Source organism: Lygodium microphyllum, chromosome 26 (genome assembly GCF_053477565.2).
Source record: "Lygodium microphyllum isolate KBCC chromosome 26, Lygodium_microphyllum_v1.1.10, whole genome shotgun sequence".
NCBI classification, from domain to species: Eukaryota; Viridiplantae; Streptophyta; class Polypodiopsida; order Schizaeales; family Lygodiaceae; genus Lygodium; species Lygodium microphyllum.
The window spans coordinates 31,393,023-31,409,364 of NC_141160.1; the positions used below are offsets into that span (position 1 = coordinate 31,393,023).

The 16,342-nt window shown below is 40.8% G+C and overlaps 1 non-coding gene across 1 annotated transcript; it reads right to left on the reverse strand.

Annotated features, from left to right (window-relative positions):
* Nucleotides 1–7,127: 7,127 nt before the first annotated feature.
* On the reverse strand, nucleotides 7,128–7,326 carry LOC148013107 (U2 spliceosomal RNA). The gene has a single exon (XR_015688991.1). It is a non-coding gene; the product is annotated as a U2 spliceosomal RNA (small nuclear RNA).
* Between the last annotated feature and the right edge of the window lie 9,016 nt (nucleotides 7,327–16,342).

Consider the following 16,342-nt stretch of genomic DNA (forward strand, 5'->3'; position numbering starts at 1 on the left):
GGAATTGTGATTCTACAGCTGTAGCTATGATTGCTAATGAAGATCAGATTGATGGGATTGATGATCATCATCATCATTGTGACCAAGAGTGTCCTGCAAATCATATGGATCAAGGCATTCATGACTACTAGTCTGAGCCCATATGCTTCTATATCGACGATGACACTGAGTTCTCGAAGCTTATAGACAGTGCGCCTTCTCCATCATGAGAATTAGCACCCTATGGTACCCCATGCATTAAGTCATCAAAATTCGAGTCGACAATATCCTTCTCATCGTTATCCTTGTCATTGAGGAGATCAGTTGAGGACGATCATCTTGGTTATGATGCAGTAGGTCATCATGAGGCAACTAAGAGTCTCAACACAGTCCGCTCAAATTACCAACTCAAAAGCATGGCTTGATAGCAGGACAGGAGGATATTCCATTGACTTGCAGGTGTTGTTGATGAACAAATGATGGGTGTGATGATGGTTGTCATTGATGGAGGGCGTCGTGGTGGCTTGATTGGCTCCCAATCATGACGATGGCTAATCATGGGCAATGATCGCAAAAGGGCAGCATTTTAAGCATTTAAGCTTTTAAAGGTTATGTATTAAAGGTTAAGCTTCAAAAGCATAGCCTTAATGTTTTTAAAGCCAAAATTTTAAAAAGCCTTAGGTTTTTTTGGGAAAGCAAAAGCACAAACGTGTGAGAAAATCTATAAAAGGGAGGCACTGGGAGCCTTGCCTCTCCATCAAATTCTATGAGAGTGGCTCTTGAGTTCGAGCTTTGAGCTCCTCACCCTCCTTGAAGTTAAGTCCATCAAATTCTATGAGAGTGGCTCTTGAGTATGAGCTTTGAGCTCCTCACCCTCCTTCAAGATCTCTCCTTCAAGTCCTCACATGGGGGTGGCTTTTGAGTACGAGCTTTGAGCTCCTCGCCCTCCTTGAAGATTTCTCCATCAAGTCCTCACATTCCACCTTCTTCTCTTCTTTCTCAGATCAAGACTACGACCTTGACTTTTGATTGGCCAGTGATCCTTTGCTTGCTTCAAAGAACAATTTGTCATCACAAGATCCATCTTCAGCTCTTCATATTTCTTTTTATCATATCCTTTAACTCCCCTTGACCAAGAGACTTTTGAACATGTATCTTGTGCATAGCTTTAATCAATGAGTATGTTTTCACATTCGCCTTGTATCTAAACTTCTTCTTCTGGATAATTATTTTGTGTTGAGTACTCTTAATCATTCTTTGTTTCCATCTCACAAAGCGTCCCTGACAAGCGACTTTCACGAACTCCCGCATGTTTTCCATGCGACAACAGTCGAGTGGACAATGTAAGTTTAGTAACCTTTCAAAACGTTTAGTTTGTGACCTTTCCAAATTCAATAGGACTAGTTACGAAGTTCAACATCATTCTAGGGGTTGGAGTTTAGACTTTAGCTTATGGATAGGAGGGGATTGCATTACACTCTCCCCCGTCTCTCACTCTCTTTGAACCACATATGATGTTAACCCTGTCTCATCTTTCATCGATTACAAAGTGGTATTCTTAGGTGAACACTAGAATACTATTAGGGGTGACCTATACACACTTCCCGTATGAAGTAGAATCAAGAGTCATGTGTTCTAAGCCTCACATTTCCTATGAGGAGATTGGGTAGTATTATACATGGATACAAGTTTTGGTCTATTGGAGGACTCCTCTAGGCCCAATGGAGGAGGCACCTCACATATAGTATCAAAGCCAAGGTTTGAAGGTTAAGTAGTTGACGGATAAAAGGAATTAATTAAGTAACCAAATCTGTTTGAATGAACTATTATTGAGTATTTTGCACTGACTCTAGTATACACACTATGGCAACATAAAATCAGATATGAGGAAGTAGTGCACTTGCAAGATTTTTCTTTTCTTGATGTGTCAAACGGCCTTAGGATCATATAAAGAAGCTATATTTGAGATCTTAGAGATAATAATTATTCATCTATACTACAACCTCACCCTAAATCATGATATATGAGTAATTTTTTGCCATAGGATAGGTCATATATGGGATCTATGATGGCTAAAACTTCCTTCATCATTATGAGATGTGGAGGATTTGATGAGTTGAATGGTTAAGGATAGTCAAGATATATATTTTGTTTGCTGATTTTGACAAATGATTACTAGTCACTCAGTAATGAGGCTATGCCTAAGATATTGGTGGTCAATCGACAAATGTTGCATCAGAAATTAGGGGTGAATCGACAAGTGTTGCATTAGATAATACCACATGAAAGAGTAGTTGTAGTTCCAAGAAGGCCTAGTTTGAATTAGATGTTAGAGTTATTCCTAGGGACCACCAATATATTGTATTTGTTATGTATATGAGAGACCACCAAGATATGAGGAAATAAACATTGACTTTTCATAGCAAAAGGATTCATGAGATGGTGTTTTGGTATATCATCATGATTGTTTGTTTTAAAGAGCCTGAGTATTGAGCCTATGTTGATGATTGAGTTATTTTGGTAGATTAGTGATGGAACACACTTCATGCAAATGATTTTTGAAATCATGGATGTTGCTACTTGTCACTTGGATATATTGGAATTTTGAGAGAGTGTAATGATTGTTTTAGAAAAGACATATTTTTGGACCTATTTAAGTTTGCAAAGAAGCTATAAGTGGAGCCCAAGTTGGGGATAGGATGATCCATACTTTTACTTAGATTTGAGTTTGCATGAGGATGTGAAAATCCATCTCAAGCTATTAAAGTGGCTTGAGGATCTCAAGCTAATATGACTAGTATGAGTAATCACACGAGGTTGCACTCCCTTGAGGTTGGCATAATTCCATGAAAACACATTCTAGAATTCCTTGGTCGAATGGTGATGTCTTCCAAGTGTTTATCTCCATTCAAACTGCCTCCTTTATATTTTCATAAAATATTAGTCCATTATCCAATTCCTCTATCACATGAGCACTTCGCATCTAGGGTCTTCCCATAAGATGTCATAATCCACGCCTTTCATCACAATGAGGTTCACTAAAAACTTGACTCCTGATGTCCTAATTTGTCAATCCTTTAATACACCAAACGGGTGAACCTTTATACCATTATCAAGGGTTACATTGAATCTAGCAATTTTGACAGGTGGACTTCCCCATGCTTGTAACATTATGTGGCTAAGAATGCTCACTCCTGCCCTTATGTCTACAATGCCTTTTTGTGTCGTATCTCCCAATGCCACATTGGGTAAGACCACATATATCTCAGTCCCTTTCGAGGATGCATTGATCTGTTGTCACCCTATTATAAGAGAGGGTGTTACATTTGGAATGTGAGTGTCATTATCTGCTTCTGTTGTTTCTCTTCTCTCTTTCATCTCAATACATACCTTGAACATACTCCAGAACCCTCAAATTTGTCTCATTAGTTGCCTTAATGGCAACGACACTTGTGTTGATATAAGAGCTCCTAATAAATTTGCATCAAGTTTATTGGTTACATTCCTATTGGATAGTTAAGTGTCCATCTCTAGGTCTAGTTGAGGCAAGGTGGGTTCCTCTGGATGGATGTGAGGTTCCTATCGTTAACTTGCTGTTGGTCATATATGTAAGGTGGTGAGGAGGGCGGCTCTACATTGGATATATCATGATCCTCATGTTCTAGCATAGATTGTTCTTTGACCCATCCCCTTACCTTTTCTGTGAAATCCATTTGGTGTCTCAAGTAGGTTATTCCCGTATCTTAGCACTTCCCTTTTCCTTAGTTTTTAGTGGTCCATCAAGAGACGAATCCAAGCAACATCGCCCGGCACTCCAATGGAACGTTACGGGGTTTGTCACCTAGGGTTTCTCGAGTTCGTCTCGCAACGGAACACATTCACGGCCGAACCAACTAGGATCGACGTGAAATTTGGATTCCTAGTGGTCAAGGTCTCGTGATAGCATTCTAACATTAGTCTTGGACATCCTACTTTACGCAGAAGTACCCAAGACGAAGCAGATCCATGCCACACTTGGTTCAAAGAGAAAGGGAAATGAGAGGGATGCACCGTTCAACCTCTCTACCCATAGGGCATAGTCCCATTCCGGTCCCCTAAAATGGCATGAATCGAGATTCTAGCTTAACAATTTCTAAGGGTCACACATCAGTTAAACCTTATGAGAAGCCTCCGAGTTCTTTGGGACCACTCTGTCGTACGACAGACCCATTGGGGGTTCCGTACAACTACTTTTCTCAATAGGCCTTCTTTAATTATTTAATTAGGTCCTACCACATTTATCTGTGACATTTAAAATCAGCTTCTTTAATTAGGCCTTTTAGGGAATAGGATTCGTTCGCATAATTTATAGCACATACACGAATACAGAGCAAGCAGTCCTTTTGACAAATAAGTTCAAACAAATTCCTTAACATATCTTCAAGTTAATCTTTTTCTCTTGCCCATACAGGAGAAATTATATGTCCCTTCCGCCGTGCAAAAGTAGTTCGTCCAAATCACATGGCACCACAATTTCCATCCTTTATCTAGAATAGGATCTTCTAACACCATAGACGTTGGGGCCACGGAGGTCCTCAACTCCATTCCAGACTTGGTAAGGGGTGTCCAGAGCTCCACCTGACCCGCAAGCTGCCTAGGAGTGAAACATTATTCCTGTGGTTGGCCTTTTCACCACTCGACCTTTGGCCCATGAATCGAGCAGTGCCCTTCTCGAGTTGATCCGCAGTGCAATCTTGGAGGTGATCCACCCGTGCAAAGAACCTTTTCTTAATTAAATCATTTAAGAATCAGGCACAGTCAAGGTAGTCAGCCCTAATATCATCTTCCAAGAAAACATTCATTTATCCCCATGGCAATTTGTCATCACAAACCCCTGCCATGAATTTACCATCAATCACATGCACTTGGAATAATCATCCAGACAACAATCCAACAATCGGTTGAATGTAAAAGCATTTAGGATAGTGTTTGATCAACCAACAAAACCAATTGTATTTTTCCAACAAAGCAAGAATAGATGTGATAACATTTCCATCTGCATATTCGCTCTCCCCCTTGGGATCTAAGAATGATACTATGCAAAATTTTACTTAACACTCCCTTCCTTTGGCTATGGCGTATGATAAGGTTTGAAACACTATACAAGACGTAAGTTCTATTGATCACTTACATTGATCGATAACCCAACCTTCTTCCCAACAAGTACAAAAGTATTGGTCTTTCCTTGTGACTTAGGGTTTCCTAATCCTTGAGCTCTCCACTTGGCTTTGAGGCCTGGAGTTATTGTTTGTATCTAGCCTAACTCCGAATTGGATTGATGAAGGTAGTAGTTATCAGACGCATCTCAAGAAATCTTAGTTTTAATCCTTAGGATCATTGCTTGTACTAACTACACACATCATCAAAATCCCAATCTATCAAACGTGAGTTATCAGTTCGTGTTGTTGGCAAGAGCTTGGGCAAAGGCCTAGAGTTTGTAAGATGAATTTCGTTTAAACTAGGTTTCTTACCATGCAATCCATCAGGTGTGCAAGCTGCAACATACTTTCAGTGGTGCGATGAAAAACATATCTATTATTTACAAGAAAAGAGGAGTTGACAATACCTTGGAATCTTATATATTGCTTATATTGTGTATGGATTTTATTGCATAGCAACTTAATGCAATTTACTTCTCTTGGCCAGATAACCCGCCGCCGTGCAGTCACGTTCTAGAAGAAACATCCACATTGCTAGGTCCAGGTGTATTGATACCCCGGCTTGTTTGGCTTGTGTCTTGGTCATCATGTTAAGTGGTATGGATGTGGCATCATCATACAGGGTTTTAATTTCCAAATAACCCCAAGGGAACTAATGGCATGTTTGAGCTACTTGTTGACCACACTCAAGGCATCATTGCAGCTGAGCTTTGTCGTTCTTAGCCTATTCCTTCTGAGGGCACTGGGAGGGGATGTGTCCAGGATGACTACAATTCCAACACATCATTGGTTCCTATGACTACATTCCTCCAGACCCTCATCCTCTTCCTTTGCCCAATGTCAACACCGAGATGGGCTTGTAGTCCATAAGAACCAGGTCTCCCTCTTCATTCGTATGAGATGTAGGGGTTTACATGAGGCTCCTCCTTGAGTGGTTCCTCTACATAATGCAAAGGAGTATATATATCACTCTGTGGCAAGGCAATGGTTGGTGCTGGAGGCTTAGGTATATCGATAAGATTAATGTCTAGTCTTTGATTATTGGGGACAGGTAGAGCTAATGGAGCTCCTTGACCAAATTGGAATTCCCGATTCATTGGATACTATGGCTGATAAGGTTGTTGGTATGGTAAGTGTTGGGGACAATCTACAATGGATAGCTTCATGCCGGTACTTGCTACAATTAGCACAAGTCCTAGGTCTCGGTTCAGGATACTCTGTCGGCAAATGGTTACCTCCGCAATATACACATTATTTGGATGTTTGTTCTAGCAGGCATCCGCAAGAAGGTGTCTTGAAGTTTGACAACCTCTAGCTTGAGGTCGGACATCTCCTGAGAGAAGTCCACTCCCTTGCCTTTATCCTGCACTCTAGATGTTGCTTGCTCGCTATGTGTAGGGTGGATCTTTCACAATGAACAGTGATGATTTGATTCCTATTGAATGTGTGGCTTTGCTACTCCTTTCCTTTAATAGCCACCCTTATGACCTCATCAAATACGTTCTGCCATTCAACTATTAGTTGTCGCTATGGCGTATTCGTGAAGTAGCTAACGCAGGCTTGTGCTTTGCCTCGAGTGTTATCCCTTCGCTCGCAGTGAGTTGTTGAGACTGACCGCCCCCGATCCGGAAGGAGTAGGTAGGGGAAGGTGTAATTTATGAGAAGAGTCCTCTGCGGGGCGTGCGTGCCTCTTTCGGGCAACCGATATCCAGAAAAGGTAAGGTAAGGTGGCGTGTATCGCAAGCCACGGCGTATCCTGACGCCCGCCAATCAGAAGCTGCGACCGACGTCTCTGCCCCGCCGGCAACGCGCATGGCCTCTGCTCGCCTTGCCAGTGTCGACCATCACGCCCAGCTTCTTCTGCTCGCTGCCCTGCATGCACCGAGAGCCTGTTTTGTTAATGCTTACAAACGATTGAGCCGTCCGCCTTCGCTTTAGAATTGTGGGGGGAGGGGGTGCGCCGTGCGCTCCGAGGCAGTGCAATACGGAGGCGACGCGCGCAGCCCCGGGCAGCAAGCTGCCGGATGGGGCTGCCCCCGTGAAAGAAATTAGGTTAATATCGTAGTGACCCGATGGGCCACGTATCAGATATTAAACTGATAAGAACAGATACTACACTTGATCTTAGCCAAAAGGCCGAGAAAGGTATGAGGATCTTGGCGCCCCGACCCTTTGCTTTATACCCCCCGGGGGCTTGCCAGCTATTGCGCTTCCTTCCGCGTGCACCGCTCTCTCTGCCTACGGGACTCACAGGCAGGGAGCAAAAGCACCCATTCACTGTATGTGTACCAGAGTTTTGTTTTTTCCTTTTCTAACAAAACAGAAAAACCAAGGGACACGCGCCGTTCTCGCGATCCCGAACGTGTCGGAGAGGATCCCCCAGAAAACCAAAACACAACCACGCCGCCGTGCGCGATTCCCCCATTTTAGCCTCTTCACTGAGTTCCGTGCCGTGCCGCACACGAGGTATATCTCCCTAGAGCGTTTGTAGACATGCCATATGCTTCCTTCGCGGCCATCTTCCGCACTAGTTGCCCTTCTCCACATACCATGCTCTTTTGATCTCCTCCACCGTGGAACCCTACTTGCTTTCACCTTTCCAGCCTCTCCTGAGGTTCCCCTCGATCTTGGCTAATGAATTCGCGACTGCCCTAGGGTACCCTCTATCTATGTCCGTTCCTTTCTTTCCAATTTTCGGCTTTCAATGACTAGGGAATCATTTGGTGGATAGGACGAAAAACATTCCCCAGCATGCTGCAAAGTTATCCTTTTCTTTCGGGCAGAGAACGCTTTCCTCGGATGATCGAGGCGAAATGCATTCCAGCCGCATCTTTTTAACGGTGCAAGCAACATCCTTTGGTATAGATTTGTAGAGTACCTATGCCCCTTGAGATGCAGCTGTGCCACATTGCATGGTCACTTTTAGGTCTACAAACCCCTCCCTCCGTTTCCATCAGCATCTTTATTTGCGCGTGCGCACGCACACGCACATACACACTTAACTCCATATTCGGGATTTTGGGAATTTCCCATCAATATGGGAAAACCAAATCAAAATGGATTTCATGAATTTTGGAAATTTCATTAATTTGGAACTTGGTGCAATTAAACATATTACTGCTTATGGTTGTTTCCAAGAGATTGAAAAAAACTCAAAAAGATGGTGTTAATAGACACCTTAGTTTTAATATCCTTGAAATATTCAAGGAAAATCTTCAGTCGCTCGATGGATTCTTGTAGACTTTCTTTAGCCTTCAGTACAACTTTTGGGGGAATTTTAATTTTTTTGGGAGATTTTGTACCTTTCTTCATCCAAGAGAAGACAATGCTATCTATTGTTTCCCATCGTTCAGGATCTTTTTTGTTGCACATCCAATATTTATCCCAACAATTAAAATACACCTCTGCATCTGTAGCATTTTGACGACTACAAACTGGTGCCCAATATTGTATACGTACCTTGTTGAAGTTTTTGGAATGCCTATTTGTATCGACCTCGCTTTGTGCAACACCTCTGCATCTGTAGCATTTTGACGACAACAAACTGGTGCCCAATATTGTATACGTACCTTGTTGAAGTCTTTGGAATGTCTATTTATATCGACCTCACTTTGTGCAACATCAAGCCATATTGGATATACTGGATCTGAAGGTCTAACAAGCACAAAGTCGTCTTTCTTAAAATCAAGCATTGGTTCAAATGCATGTTTGGGTCGTTTGCTCAGAGGACCACAATAGTGATCATTCAACTCTTCCAATCCAATGAAGTCATCTGCATTATCTACATCTATATTGGTTACATCACTTTGTGTTCTTGGCCAAAAATCTATGAAAAATAAATCTTCTTGGACATTTGGAGTTTGAAGAGCGTAGATCATATGTTTCCAATAATCAATCACTGGTGTTATAAACTTTGTGAACTCTGCTTCAGGTCCTTGTACATTTGACCATCTTTCCCAATACTTCAAATAATCTTTAACTCCACTTACTACTTCTTGATGGTCCTTAACGTACTCAAACATGGGCAGCAACATTGGAACACCCTTTGGAAGAGTAGGCTTTTCTGCAAGGTCTCTCTTCCATAATTCAATGCCACCTTCTCTTGGTAACCAGTCTGGGGACTTTGGATGCATCTTGTATTGCATGACAGGTGTATCTCCTTGCATATAAAACCGAAATTGAAGAGGTTTTAAGTGACCAACAAGTGTATCTTTTGAATCACACAAGTATCCCTCAATGTATCTCTTAAAGTCAGGCACATGTGTCAATAAGAAAGGTGTAGGACTTGTCATCTGGCATGATTGAAAATGTTGCATAAGATGAGGAAAAGTGAAGGTCATGCTCGTCCTTAGCTTCTCTGAAATTTTGCTGAATATTGCATCGATGTCTTCATGTGTATGACCCACCATGAGAAACCCAAGCTGGATCATCTTGAATGTTCCTCGTGCAACAAGCAATGATAGATATGCAAAGAGATAGCGATTTTTGTTTTCTGATCCAGAATTATCGAGTTGAGGTAGTAAGTTCTCTGGCAATCGTTTGAAATGATGATGATCATCCTGTGGTGTATTATCTTCCATGCATGATTTATTTTGTGCAACACCTTGATGGTGGTCTAGTGCTTTTTTCGAGTTGAGGGCATTTAGTAGCACAGAGGTTGATATTGGCGTTCCATCTACTTGTAGATCACCATTTGCATGCCTGCGTAGTCGCTCCAACTTCCTAAAGTACAATGACAATGAGGCAATTGTGAAGTTAGGATCATGAGGCCACAGATCGAGTGAGAAATGTCCATATCTACCTTCTCCATGTCCATGTGTAATCATGCCTGTTAAAGAAATTGGTAGTTGAGTAGATCTTTTAGTCTCTTTTGATCAAAGCCTTAACCTGGGGATAGTTGTCTTTTGCTAGTCCATTTTATCATGTATGATGCACAAGTTTTTATCTAGATCTAATGCTAAGGCCAAGCGCCAACTGTAGTATATGTTCCAACAACTTTGTTGTTGTAGCATGTGACATTGACGCTTCTTTAGAAGCACATTTTGCTCTTGAAGGCACTTTGTTGCTGCAAGTTGCTCTTTGATCTCTGAGCAAATACTACATTTGGAGAACTCACTTGTCTTTGCTAAGGTTACATGCTTGAACTCTGTGTTCCAAATACGATTGAAGGTGGACAATGACATTTGCTTACATCCAATACCACTCAATGTTGTCTTTACTTCTGCCCATATATCTACCTACTTGTAAACATCTAGGATGACCAATTGTGTCTCCCTTGATCCATCTTGCATTGTTCTACTCTTGTGTGGCATTTGCTCTACATTCTTCTTAACAAAGTCTCTAAGGATGGCTCTTCCCATCTCTGTGTGATCCCAAGCTGCTCTTATTACCTCCTTGTTTCCATGCATTGCCCTCCTCATGCCATGCTCAAATTGTATTTTGTACCTGTAAAAAGATGTCTTTGGGATTCCATGAATCTTAGACCATGCCCTTCCACATACCACTTGTCCATTGAAGATAAAGCTGTACTTCCTTGTTCCCAAGTAATCAATCCTGCATGATGATTCAAACTTGTCATAAACATAGTTTGTGTGGTCTTCAAATTACAATCCCCAAAAGCATTTACGTAATTGTTGCATTGCTTCTCTATCAAGAAACTGACAACACTTTTCTTGGCAACAATCAATCATGGAAACCTGTGAAATAGAGTCCATAGAAGTCCTCAAGTTTGCACCTTTAGGGGCAATAATTCAAGGCTTTCTATTGACCATACAATATGATCTCTTCTGAACAAAAATTGATTTTTTTGCAGAAACATAATCTTCATTGGTATCTTCCATGTTTTTAGCACAAGCATTTGTAGAGACAAATTGCATGTATGATTGTTGTTGTAGCAGTGATGTTCCATCATCAAAGGTAACTTGTTTACTAGGCTATCTTTCCAAAGTGACACAGTGGAGGTTGTCATCTATGTATGTTCCTGTGGTTTGATCAAGGGCTTTATCTACCACCACACCAACATCCTCTTCTCCTAGCAATTCAAAGTTTATCACATCATATGGAAAAGCCAATAATATAACCCCTGTCCCAACACACACACTGTTGCCTTCTGTCCATAGCATCACTCTACCTTCTCTCCAACTTTCACGAATGCTAAGCACATTCAAAAAAATTCACTCTATGCTCTCTAGGCCTTGAACACATTCAAAAAAATAAATTGTATGTAGATGCATACAATATCATTGTGCTAGTAAGCACCCAAAAACACAATAATTCCATGCTATGAAGCATTCAACCATTAATACTTCCTACCCATTAGCATGTGCTTCCTTAGAATATTTAGTTTGCATAACTCCATCCGGTTCTAATGCTGTGATAACTAAAACACAAAATACATGAGTATCCTTCTATCTATCTATACTAGGCATAATGTGACTAGTGTCACATGTAATGTTACATGTAACAAGTTACAAATCATGTGGCAAACATAAAAAATCCACACGAATAAATAAAAATCAACTCATTTTCATAGTAAATTCTAGAAATTTCCATAATAATCATAAGGTTGACGAATCAAGAGTTCATATAAGATAAGTTGGTGATTCTTGAAGATTGAGTTGAGATGTGAGCTAAACTTAAAGGTCTCACTAAACTACTCCTTGGGATTTGTGCTCATTTGTTTGTAATAAAGAGTTTGGCTTGTAGAGATTGAGAGTTTAGCTTTCTGAATAGCTCCTAAATCACTTGTTGTGGTATCTTTGTGTTGATGCTATTATCTTATTGGATTTCTTGTTGTATGCCATGGGTTTGGATTGGCTCTTTGTGCATCAATACTTCAAATTTGAAGGAGCTCTCATATTAGACAAGGAAACAATGTTTGTGTATATAGTGCTGGATGGTTTAGTTTTTCCTATGTACCTTAACCATGGTGTTTGAGCATTGACCTTCCTCATGGAGTTGTAAGATTTTTTATATGGTCTCACCCTTATACATTGAGTTACATCATAGGTCACATGCTCTACATGTGTTTTTGGCTATAGAAAGGTGTGACTAACACTTTGTAACAATACATTAACATATTCTAATCACCTATATTTTTTCCTAGCATTGGAGTGTGTCATAGTGTCTCTTTTTGGTGTCTTTAAGGTTATCTACAAACTAAAAATCATGGAAGTCCCTTATTTTTAACCTTGACTTTGAGTCAATGGGATTGACTTGGTTGGTTGTTGTTTGTCCCCTTGAGAGGTGATGGTAACCTTCCTTTCTTCAATTCAAGTAATTTTTTATGCATACTTTGTATGGTTGCCACCAAGTATGCTACATATCATTGGGTTCCACAATCAACTTTTACTTGCTCTTAATTGAGCTTTTCCCTATCAAGCCAATTTGCCTTCCAATCTTTTATCTATGTTCTCAACCCTCCTACACCACATTTCTTTCTAATGGGAGAGGCAAATGGTGGCAATAGTATCCTCTTATTCCTTGATGCAGTAGCTTCCATTTGTTCCATTTCCCTTTTTACTCAATTGCTACAAAAATTAGAGCTCTTTTCTACTTTTTCAAGACCTTGGGTGTCTTTTTCTTCCTACCCTTGTTCCCTTTCTCCTCATCTATTTCTTCCGAAGAGGAATCTATTGCTTCTTTGCTTGGCCTCTTCTCCTATCTTCTATTTTCTTGTTCTCCTTCTTTCCTTTCCTTTGAGTCTATATTTTTTAGCATGAACCTCTTCTAAGTGGGCTTGGGTCTTCTAGTGAAGATGGAATCGTAGGGGTAAGTGTTGTTGCATTGGATGAACCTATAAATTTACTGACAACTCTAGTTAAGGCACTACCATATACTATTACACCACCTTTTGCTTTTGAACTTCTAAGCTATTCTCCTAGTTGCTTGTGTAGTACAGGTTTTATGTTTTCATAATTGTTCTGGTCATTGCATCAATCCACATGTAATTTAAGTTTTGTTTTGTTATTTCACTTGTCAAGATATCATCCATTACTTCCTTAGGGATCCTGTTGCTTATGCATTGGGCCTAATATAGGTGAGTATGGTGTGGAAAACTAAAGTTATGATTGCCATTAGATGTAGAAGTCTATTTTTTGCTCCAAGGTGAAGACAATTTTATCATGGATCTTGGTGTAACTAATGGGATTTAGTCCTTGTCTTGCCATTTGTACATACACAAAAATTTTATATGAAAATGTGATTTTTTCAATTGAGTGGTCATCATAAGTTGTGAACCTTTATCTTTACTTTACTTTATTTTATCGTTAATTGTACCAAAGACTTCATGTGTCGCTCTCCCCAATAGAAAAATTGACGCATAGCTTCCTAGTTTTTCAAGATGAGGAGGTTTGCAGTAGCTTGTCTATATGTGCATACTTTTTAAAAGAAGAAAATTAGTCTTATGTGCACGAAGGTTACTAAATTTATTTATATACTCGATTTTGGTAGTTTGATCTTGCGAAGCCACAATCGTAGAATTGAGGGATATACTTAAATACTATATTTTGGAAGTTTGCTCAATCTTGGGAAGCCACTGATCGTAGAATTGAGGGACATATTACAATTTTGCTAGAGGATATACGTCAAAATGTCGTACAAGCTAGCATGAAAAAATATGTAATAATGTCAGTAAGAAATGAGAGTCCTTCCAACTTGGTAGTAGTATGTAGCTCCTCCTCGAGTAGAATTTTATTCAAGAGGAGTGATTGAATTATGGGGGATAACCAAGGTTTCCTGAGAGAATGATCGATCGAACAAAGATAATCAAAATGTCTAGGATCATAGTGGCATGGTGTTGCTTGACATTTGACATGAGATGACTGCCTACATAGGCAACCTTGACCCTAGAGGATTGGGAGGCTTCTCACAAGATTCTACAGTCGTACGACCTTTAGGTATTGTCAGGCTAGATCTTGATTCATGCCATTTTAGGGAATCGGAAAGGGACTATGCCCTACAGGCAGAGAGGTCGAGCGGCACATCCCTCTCGTTTCCCATTCTCTTTTAACCAAGTGCGGCATGGGTCTGCTTCGGCTTGGTTATCTCTGCGTAAAGTAGGATATCCAAGTCCTGATGCTAGAATGCTCTCAGGAGACCTTGTCCCCTAGGAACCCTAATTTCAAGTCGATCCCAGTGGGGCCACGAATGCTACGCTGCGAGGTGAACACGAGAAACCCTTGGCAACAAACCATGTAACATTCCATGGGAGTTCCGGGTAGTGTCACTTAGATTCGTATCTCAATGGACCGCTAAAAGCTTGCCTGGACAGCCGATAGGTGGCATGTTACATATGGAATCTCCCTCAACCCCAACTAATGTATGTTTGGAGTCTCTTTAGGTGCTCTGTTGGGCCACATTGTCTCTACACAAGGGATAGCAACAAACTCTACCAAGATTAAGAAGAATGTAGCTCTAATAGCATTAACCAACCTCAAACAATTGAGGGGATTTCTCGGCCATGTGGGCTATTATAGGAGGTTCATCACACATTTTGCAACAAAGGACCCCTCTGCAAAAGCTCCTAAGGAAAGATGTAGAGTTCATTTGGACAGACGATTATGAAGAAGCTTTCAACAGTCTGAAGCAGTATCTAATTGTGAAGAAGCTTTCAACACTCTGAAGCAGTATCTAATTGTGAAGAAGATTTCAACACTTTGAAGGAATATATCTGATTGAGACACCCATTCTACAACCTCCTGATTGGATGAATGAGTTTCATACGCAGATTGATGCATCTGTTGAAGGCTTAGGTACAATCTTATGCCAAAAAGGCTTCTACAAGTTGGATTAGGCCATCTACTATACAAGCCATAAGGTCACTGATCAGAAAAGAAACTACATAGTGACTGAGTTAGAGAACCTCATAATGGTATTTGCCTTGGAGAAGTTTCAACACTATCTGCTCTCAATGCACTTCAAGTTTTGTGTGGATCATGAGTCACTGTCCTTCCTAATTAATAAAGCATATGTGAAAGGAAAAATGACATGATGGTTATTCCCGTTCCAGGAGTTTAACTTTGAACAGGTTACCAAACCCGATGGCTCCCATATTTTAGTTGATCATCTATCACAAATCCCTCAAAATGAAAAAGAGGAGCAGGATGATCCAAACCTCCCTAATGCTTCCCTATTTTTGGTTCAAGCTTCTATTATTATCAGCCCCCTACACCTTGATAGGCAGCATATCGTATAAGTGAGACAAAGATAAAGCTACGTAGATGTGTCATGCGAGATGAGATGGAGACCCTATTGAAAGCATGCTATGACAAGCCCTGTGGCGACAGACACTTTGCAGGAGAAGTGACATTTAGAAAGGCTCTGCTCATAGGTTACTAGTGGCCTACACTACATAAGGATGCCTATGATTACTATAAGCATTGTGATGCATGTTAGCGGATGGGAAAGCCTACTGATTGTAGTGCCATACCACTACAACCCACCTCGTTCCCCTGAAGCTATTTGAGAATTGGGGCATCGACTTCGTGGGCGTAATTGACTCTCCAACTAGAACGAAACAGAACCAACAAATCTTGGTATGTATGGACTATGTGACGAAGTGGCATGAAGCCAAAGCTCTCAAATGAGATGATGGCAAAAAAAACATGGCCATGTTCCTATACGAGAACATTATCACCTGCTTTGGCAGTCTCTTAAAGCTAGTAAGTGGTAGAGACACTCAATTTTTGAATAAGATCATAGAAAGCCCGTGATGGATCTTTGCTTATTTTGGTACTCTATGTGGATGATATGCTATTAGGAGGGAAAGCTCATGATGAGCTAGATGCTCTTAAGGCTCATCTCAAGAAGAGCTTTGAGATGAAGGATCTGGGACAGAGATCTCTCACATACTTCGTATGTGCATTAGACGTGAGAGGCATCAAGGACTCCTCTACTTGTCATAGAGGGAGTACATTGATAAAGTCCTTGAGCGCTTTCACATGCAGGACGTGAAGCATATTGGTTGTCCATTTCCTTCTTATGTGAAGGCATCGCAGGCCGATTGTCCGTAGACAGATCATGAACAAAGGGCCGAGATAGCCAAGATTCCCTATGCATCCATTGTGGGCAGTCTTATGTATGCCATGATAGCCACTCATCCAGATATTGCCTTTGCAGTTGGTGTTGTGGCAAGCTAGATGGCTACATCTGGCAAGAACCATTGG